Below are 9,046 nucleotides of genomic sequence, written 5' to 3' on the forward strand. Positions count from 1 at the left end.
GCTCCATAGCTGCCTCAGGCCCCGAGGGTCTTCTCCAGGACTGACTCCCCCCACTCCACTACCCAGGAGCTCCTCTCCCGCCCCTTGGGACCAAGGTCCCCAGACCCCCCGGGGACCCAGGCCTGCCTCCCCCTGCCCAGGAGAGCGGGCCCAGAGCCCCGACGGGGCGTGGGCCGGGACACCAGGCTCCTCCCTCCCACCCCCGGGACACCAACTTTCCCTGATGGCCCTACCCCGGGTGACCAGAAGCCGGAATTCTCTTGGCTTTTGTCCACTGCCAAATCCTGCCCTCCTCCCCCCCTCCACCCACCCCCTTACCCCCCTGTCTGAGACTGCGGGCCCTGGACCCTATAATAGTAATAATATAATAATGATGGTATTTGTTAAGCGCTTACTATATGCGAAGCACTGTTCTAAGCGCAGGAATCGGAGCCGCTGTCCGGTCCTGTCCGAACCGAGCGCTCCTCCCCGGCTTCCCTCGGCGGCTTTTTGGAGTCCGCCCCGTAAAGGGTTAACCGCTCTTTGTTATCTCTAATTTTAATCCTCAAATGGGTCCGCAGCTCACGTTGTTCGGATCTGGTAGAGAGAAAGCGTTAACTATTATCTGCTTCTAGCTTGACCATCTGCTGTTGCAGAAAATTCAAAACCCTGGAGATCTACTTATATCCACATCGTAAACGAGAAAAGATGTTTTAATTAAGGGAAATCAGGTTAACTTAGCTCTAATTTACAAGCCGCCTGCCTAATGAATTGTCTGTGCTGCTCTCTCTTTGTAGAGAGTAAATCTGAGGATCCTTTTCCTCTGCAGTTCAGACACTAATTAACTAACCAAGAATTTTAGTAGCACACCCGCCTTTCGTCTAATAGTTTTACCTAAAGCCAGCCCGGTCATTGCTTATACAAATTGCCAATTAAATTTGATTGATATAATGAAATTGGATTTTATTTTTCACTTACCTTCTCCCTCCCCCCCCCCCCGAATCTCCCTAGTTGCGCCACCCCCCTCAAAGAAAAACAACCCCCACCTCTCCGTCATGATACTGGTAGTAAGAATAATAATAAAAATAATTTTAAAAAATGTTGAGAAGTTTCCTTCGTGGCGTGTCTACACGTGCCCGGTTAGCTCAGGACTCAAAGTCCAGGTTGGTGCACTACGCCGTCTCGTCGGGGCTGGGCAGGTTGCTGTTAAACCAACATTTCTGTTAGTCGAAGTTAACAGGCATAATCTTGTTTCCAGATATTTATCCACATTTGGAGGGCTGTACTTACATGTTTGAAGTTGGGGGTGGGGGGGGTGGAGAGAGTGAAAGATCTAAGGAGCCATTCTAAAAATACATTAACAGTTTCCAAAATCTATATCGCTGCTTAATTAAATATGTTATCCTGTTTATAGGATCTGTGGCTAATTATTTAGAGTCATTTAATCTACTCAATTTGCACGTTAATTAAACAGCACCGGTTTGCATTGTGAACCCAGGCGGTTTAAGAGGGGAAGCAGCGCCGTCTAGCGGCTCTCAGGAGCACCACCTGCTCGCTCTCCCTCGACCTCTGTCTCTCTCTGTTTCTGTCTCTCTCACTCTCCTCCCCCCATCACCGCCCCAAGCTCAAGACAGCAAATTTGGTGGAATCCCCCAAATCGGAAACGGTAGGCATTTGCAATAAGTTGTTAGAGGTGTCAGAAAAAGGCGAACTGGAATTGGAGGAAAAAAAATAGCTTCTCGGTTCAATCGGTGTGTGTGTGTATGTGTGTTTTTGTGTGTTTATGGGCCAGGGCGTGGAGGAGAGGAGGTGGGAGTTGCAGACATTTGTGGTCAGGACTCAGGGGGAGCAAAGAGCGATTTGCATTTCATTCTTGCCCCTTGAGTCGGGATGGTTTCTGCGGAGAACAGAAGCCAGGAGAAGCTCGAGGCGGGGCAGAGGAGAGGAATCCTCTCTTCTCTTCCTCTACCCTCCTGTTTCCTCTCTGGTTACTAACCGGTGCCCAAAACGGCCCCGACCATCACCTAGTCCGGCCCTTCTCCCCGGGCCCCTGCTCCCTGGGAGGGGCGTTTCTCCCCGGCCTGGTTAACTGATAAATGATGAAGCCCTCCCTTCCCCCATCTCTCTCAATTGCTTCCTAATTGTTTTTCTTCCCCAGTCCTGTCTCTTTTCTCTCCCATCTGTCCCTCTCGGACCGTGTGTGTTTTCTCCTTTGTCTCCCGGCCCCTGTATTGACACCTTTTTTCAAAGCCCACTTCTGTCGTCCTTCACCAATCTCTTCTGCCCCATTAACCCATCGGCACGAGGCCCCGCGACAAAGAGCTGAAATCTGATCTGCCGCTTTATTGAATCTCCATTGTCTGCCGGCTAATTCCTCATTGTCCTTCCTGCCTACTCCTGGACCAGAGAGGTGGTGGTTGTTAATTGCCTCAAACTCTCCCTTCTTCCCTTTCCACCTCCTTCCCGATCCTCAGAGATTCAGGGGGGATGGGGCTGGGGGAGAAGGTAAGAAGGAGGGGACTGCTGAGTTGCAGGAGGAAATTCGCCTTTAAAAAAACCAAAACAAACAGAAAACCCCCAACGTGACTTGATCCGAAGTTTTCCTCCTCGGAATCCCCCGGAACAGGTTAACTCCCTGGTAAACTGCACAGGCTAGAAGAGAGCCCTGTAAAAAGCAGCATGGCCTAAGGGATAGAGCAGGGACTTGGGAGTCAGAAGTTAGAAACCATGACAGGTTCTAACCTTGACTCTGAACTTGTCTGCTATGTGGGCTTGGGCAAGTCACTTCACTTCTCTGTGCCTCAGTTACCTCATCTGCAAAATGAGAACTGAGACTGTGAGCTCCACGTGGGACAGAGACTGTGTGTAACCTGATAAACTTGTCTCTACCCCAGCACTTAGTACAGTGCCTGGCACATAGTAAGTGCTTAGCAAATATGGCAGTTATTATTACTACAAAATCTCTACCCGTCACAGTAATGAAAACCCCCCAAAGATAATCCCGTCCACCCTAACAGTGTACAGCTTGCCCGTTTTACTATTCAAGATTCTCAGGATCACTTAATCAGTCAATCATTGGAATTTATTGAATGCTTACTCTGAGCAGAGCACAATACTAAGCACTTGGGAGAGTACAATGCAATAATATTAGCAGCCACATTCTCTGCCCAAAATGATTTTACATGAAGGGAGAGCATGTGTCCCTGGGGCCAAGGGTAAAATGGCTACTTAACATCTGGAAGAAATCCACCATCATAGGGGCCAGGCAATCTTGTCTTGTCTTATGCTGTTGAGTCTTTTCCTACCCATAGTAACTCCTTGGACATCTCTCTCCTAGAATGCCTCATCCATCTGCAGTCATTCTGGTAGTGTTTTTCATAGAGTTTTCTTGGTAAAAAAAATGCCGAAGTCATTTAGCATTGCCTTCGTCTGTGCACACATTTTGAGTTTCTGACCTCGACTCTCTCCCATGCTGCTGCTGTCCAGCATGGGTGAGTTTTGACTTGTAGCAGATTGCCTTCCACTCGCTATCCACTGCCCAAGCTAGGAATGGAATGGATAGGCCTCTGCTTGACTCTCCCTCCCATAGCTGAGACTCGTAGAATACTGGAAACTCTCTAGGTTGCGATCCTGAGAGGGGACCAGTTAAATAGCTTAAAGCCATATAAAGGCTTTAAAGGAAAACTGGCCTAATTCCCATCCTACCCTACCCACCCATCAAGAAAGCACAATCCTACTTATCCCCTGGATTTTCACTGTGCTTCTCTTCCTAAGAGCAGAAATATTCTGCATCACAACTTCCCTGGGAGATGAGGCACATTTCACAGCAGGGGAGAAGTCAGGGCCTTGCAAAGTTAAATAGGGCATCCAAAGTGAAATAACCAGTCAACGATAAAGCCAGGTCCAGAGTCAGCATCTCCCCATGTTCAGTTCAGTGCCCTTTCCTCTAGACTCTGCCACATCATTTTTGACCTTACTGTTTTTAGTAGCAGGTATATTCAGAAAGCAACGGCACGCTCCCTGTTTCTACTTCCTCTCCGTCTGTTTAGAGTTGAAAGTTCACCAAATCAGTTGTACTCTTTCCCTGTGGCCTCGACCTGTGGATGCCTGGGAGGGGTTCTGACATGCTGATTTGATTTCTGGCGTGAGCCAGAAGGATTTCAATAGAAGCGTTTCTTCAGGCGCCTTGACTGCTGACCATTCGGGAGTTCTGGAGGCGGAGGAGGAGAGAAGGACAATTTAAGACATTCCCTAGTCCAAGAGTTGGATCTAGTTCATGGGTCATCCTGGGGACAAGTTGCTCAACTCCAAAATTTGATCAGCTACTGGCAAAGATGATACCGAATATAGCTCATTGATCATTGGGTTAAGTACATGGCACAACATTCCCCGATATCCTTATTACATATTGATAGCCCTCCAGTGTGGACTTCTCAAGTCAGTTTGTTTTTATTTGCAGTGAAATATAAGCACAAAAAAGTAAGGAGTTACACTTATCTCATACACACACAGATACCCATGCACTATGAGCATGCAAGTATCTTGACAAGGCCTTTGACAAAGACAAGCAAGCCTCACACAAATCCCCATTTGATTTAGGAGCCGTATATATCTACCCTAGATAAGACTAAAGTTGATTCCAGTTTTCAGTTGGGTCTAGGTGACCCTTGTTTGCTCGATACAATAAAGCATTTTTAATGGAGCAGTGACATGAAAAACAGAAGAGAGGGTTGAAAATATTGACATCTCAAATGTTAGAATAAGAATTTGGGGGAGGACTTTGTTTTGACACCTTTCCCCTACAAAAAAGGCTTCATGTTTTAGGATTCCATCTTGTGTGTAAATGACAATTGAGTTTGTTATGGGCAGGGACTGTGTCTGTTTGTTGTTACATTATACTCACCCAAATGATTAGTACAGTGATTTGGACACTGTGAGCACTGGATTGAATGAATGAATGTATGTACGAATGAATGAAGTGAGGGTTGATACCAGAGATGTGATGCTGTTTCTTTGATTGGTGGCAGTGAAGAGAAGGAAACACACAAGACAAGGTCTACTCTATCTCAGAGAAACTGGTGTTTTTAGAAATTCCAGATGATATGGAGGATACGTCAACACCTCCAGAATTCCCAGATAACCTGCATCCTGAAAATACAGCTCTCCAGGTATATAGGTTGGGGTAGATCTCTTTGTATACTGAATTATCCAGATAATTGAAGCCAAAGTATACTTTTGGATTTCAATTTTCTGGATAATTTTTAGGTATTGTCTTTATTCTATTACTTTGATTCAAGATCATTTGGTATTTCCTTTTGCTCTTGAAGGATTATCCTGTAAATTTACTTCAGAATTTGCTCTAAATCTTACAGCTCCCTTACCCAAGTCATCATAATTCAGAATTGTGAATTAAGCTGTTGCCATGTAGGTTTTTTCTTCATTCCATATCTGGCTACATAAGCAAACATGCATGCAGAAGAAAAATAAGGGAAGCCTTCAAAATTCAGGCACAGATTACAAGAACTATTTCACATAGCCTCAAATTGAGGCTGGTGAAAAAGGATCGCTTTGAAAACTAGTAATTTTGAGCTCCATGTTACCATTTGGTGATCAGTCAATCAATCAATCAATCAATGGTATTTATTGAGCTCTCTATGTGCAGAGGACCATACCAAGTGCTTGAGAAAGTACATTACAACAGACTTAGCTGACACGTTCCCTGTCCACGACAGGAAAGACAAGCAACTACCTCCTACTTTGGCTGTGAGCCCCATATGGGACAAGGAGTGTATCTAATCTGACTGTATTCTATCAACGCCAGCAGTTAATACAGTGCTTGGCACATAGTAAGTGCTTAACAAATATTATTATTATTATTATCAGACAGAAAGAGAGCTATAGTAATAACTGTAGTATTTGTTAAGGACTTACTATGCTCTGAACACTGTGCTAAGCACTGGGGAAGGTACGAGATACAAGACCTAGCAAAGAGGGAGTAAAATGAGGACGAGGGATAAAATGATGGGACCCGATCTGATTGGAAATGATCCCCTCTTGCTTCCCAGGTGGATAGGGCATGAGCCTGGCAGTCAGAGAAGCATGGGACATGGATTCATTCATTCATTCATTCAATCATATTTATTGAGTGCTTACTGTGTGCAGAGCAGTGTACTAAGCACTTGGGAAGTGCAAGTTGGCAACATAGAGAGACGGTCCCTACCCAACAGTGGGCTCACAGTCTAGAAGGGGGAGACAGACAACAAGACAAAACATATTAACAAAATAAAATAAATAGAATAAATATGTACAAGTAAAATAAATAGAGTAATAAATATGTACAAACATATTGTGACCAACCTGATTAGCTTGAACCTGTGAGCCTGTTGTTGTGTAGGGATTGTCTCTGTTGCCGAATTTTACTTTCCAAGTGCTTAGTACAGTGCTCTGCACACAGTAAGCGCTCAATAAATACATTTGAATGAATGAATCTACCCCAGCGATTAGTATAGTGCCTGGCACATAGTAAGTACTTTACAAATATGTTAAAAAAAGATCAAGTCCCACATGGGGCTCAGTCTAAATAGGAGGGAAAACAGACATTAAGTCTTCATTTTGCAGATGAGGGTACTGTGGCACAGAGAAGTGAAATGATTTGTCCAAGGTCACACAGCAGATGTATGGCGGAGTCAGGATTAGACCCATATCCTCTGACTCCCAATCAATCATTAAATCAATGAGTGGTACTTATTGGGCACTTACTTTGGATAGAAAATTGCTTTCCCCCAGTCAAAGCTTTAATGAAGCCACATCCCCTCCAAGAAGTCTTCCCTGACTAAGCCCTCCTCTCCTTTTATCCCATTCCTTTCTGGGTCAGCCTGACTTGCTCCCTTCATTCACCCTCCCTCCCATCTCCACAGCACATATGTATATATCTGTTATTTATTCATATTAATTGTCTTTTTCCCCCTCTAGACTGTGAACTCGTTGCGGGCAGGGAATGTATCTGTTGTCATAGTGTACTCTCCCAAATGCTTAGTACAGTGCTTTGCACACAGTGAGCGCTCAATAAATACAATTCAATGAATAATTGAATGAATGCAGAACACTCTACTAAGCGCTTGGGAGAGTACAACATAACAGAGTTGGTAGACATGTTCCTATTTGGGAATTTATCCCATCTTCCAGCCAAACCCTGCCATTCTCAAGCAGTCCACATTCCCTCAGATTACAGAATTGGGCTTTCAATGAATGTCTCCTTGATTTACAGCAGCAATGAGCAGTTATCTGCTAATAACCTGGAATTAAATAATAATAGTCTGGAATTAAAAGGAATGGAGAAAATCAACCGAATTGCAAAGATCAGCTCTTGTTAAATAAAGTCATTGTGAAAAGGCACATAACGTTTTCATGCATCAGATAAACAACATGATTTGTGGCTTGTAATTATTGAACAAAGCTTAGCAGTAACACTTACACTTAAAGGACATTTACTAATTAGTCTTCAGGTGGGCTCTGGCTGCTTCCTTAAGCAGGGACACTGAGGCAGGGAGAGAGGTGTTTGCTCAAAGTCAAGGAAGTCCAGGCTCAGAACCCCTGGGTCCCTGACTCTCAGCCATTCAAAGATTTAGGGCTCATATCATCAGAGACTCCGGTTGGTACCCAGTGATTTCAGAAGGCAGGGGGAGGCTAGGGAAACTCAAAAACCAACGGCAATGTTAAAGGAATGATATCCCTCTGCCTTCCATTTTTTCCTTTGGGGTCAGTCATCAGTTACTCACCACCCTCTAGGAAGAAAACAAGGATAACTTAGATAATCTGAATTAACTTTAAGTTAAAGATGACAGCAGTAATGAGGTCCAGAATGACAGGAGTAGAAAGTCTAATCTTCAGAGAGAGGCTCTAAGTATTTGAAAGGAAATTACATTCTAAAGGGGCAAGAATTACTGGTAGTAATTAACACGAACCAGCAACTACTTGTATCATAGTGAAAGTGGACTGAGACAGCACCAGGGGAACTTGAAGATAAAAATTGGAATTGCAGACAGAGAGTTCCCTCTCCCTCTCTGCTCTCACTCCAACTCCCTAGAGTTCCCTCCAATCCCTTTAGGTTTTTCCATTTGGGGCTTTTTATAGGGAGGATAGGGTGTTTTGGGGAATGCTACATTGTAGCCGTCTCCCTTGTGGTTTGTGAAGGGAATTCATTAAATTTGACAGTCCGGGAGCAGTTTATTCTCATTAGAAGTGGGGGTGGAATGAGGGGGGTGGGGCTCGAAGTGAGTAGGAACAATTCACCTATTGAGCAGATGATTTAGGCAATGTCCTCAGAAGGAAAGTAAGTTCCTCACAGATTGGGTCTGTTCCTTTGTGTCCTCTGATCTAGAGCCTGATATGGTTGCTCAGTAACTCTTCATTTATAGACCCATTTTCAATTCCCTGTTGCCCCAGACTTCCAGAGGCGACTCACTTTTTGTTTTTTAATGGTATTTGTTAAGTGCTGGGATAGATCCAAGCTAATTAATTAATTCATTCATCCTGTCATATTCACTGAACACTTACCGTGTGCACAGCACTGTACTAAGTGTTTGGGAAAGTACAGTACAACAATAAACAGTGATCAGGTTGGACACAGTCCATGTCCCATATGAGGTTCACTGTCTTAATCCCCATTTTACAGATGAGGCAACTGAGGCACAGAGAAGTGAAGTGACTTGCTCAAAGTCATGCAGTAGACAAGTGGCGGAGCCGGGATTAGAACCCAGGTCCTTTTGAATCCCAGGTCTGAGCTTTTTCCACTAGGCCATGTTGCTCCCTCATTCTTTTCCCCACAAAATCCCAGCTTTGGGCTTCTCCCAGGCTGTGGCATCAGTTGCTCTAGTGCAGAAACCCCATAGATGCAGTGAGTCTTGCTCAGAACAGACTAACTCTCTTTAGGACATTCCTTCGACCTCCCTTGTTCTGATGCTGTGTCACTATAGTTGGTTCTCAGGGCCAGGAGAGAGATTGAGTTGCTTCAGGGTTTAAAGATGGGCCATTGATCCCCCCAGGATGAATGGAATTGTGGTAAACA

General features: G+C 44.7%; 1 non-coding gene across 1 annotated transcript; it reads right to left on the reverse strand.

Annotated features, from left to right (window-relative positions):
- Positions 1-3,480: 3,480 nt before the first annotated feature.
- Positions 3,481-3,619, reverse strand: LOC119943078. The gene has a single exon (XR_005455560.1). It is a non-coding gene; the product is annotated as a small nucleolar RNA SNORA7 (small nucleolar RNA).
- Between the last annotated feature and the right edge of the window lie 5,427 nt (positions 3,620-9,046).

Source organism: Tachyglossus aculeatus, chromosome 21 (genome assembly GCF_015852505.1).
Source record: "Tachyglossus aculeatus isolate mTacAcu1 chromosome 21, mTacAcu1.pri, whole genome shotgun sequence".
Taxonomy (NCBI): Eukaryota; Metazoa; Chordata; class Mammalia; order Monotremata; family Tachyglossidae; genus Tachyglossus; species Tachyglossus aculeatus.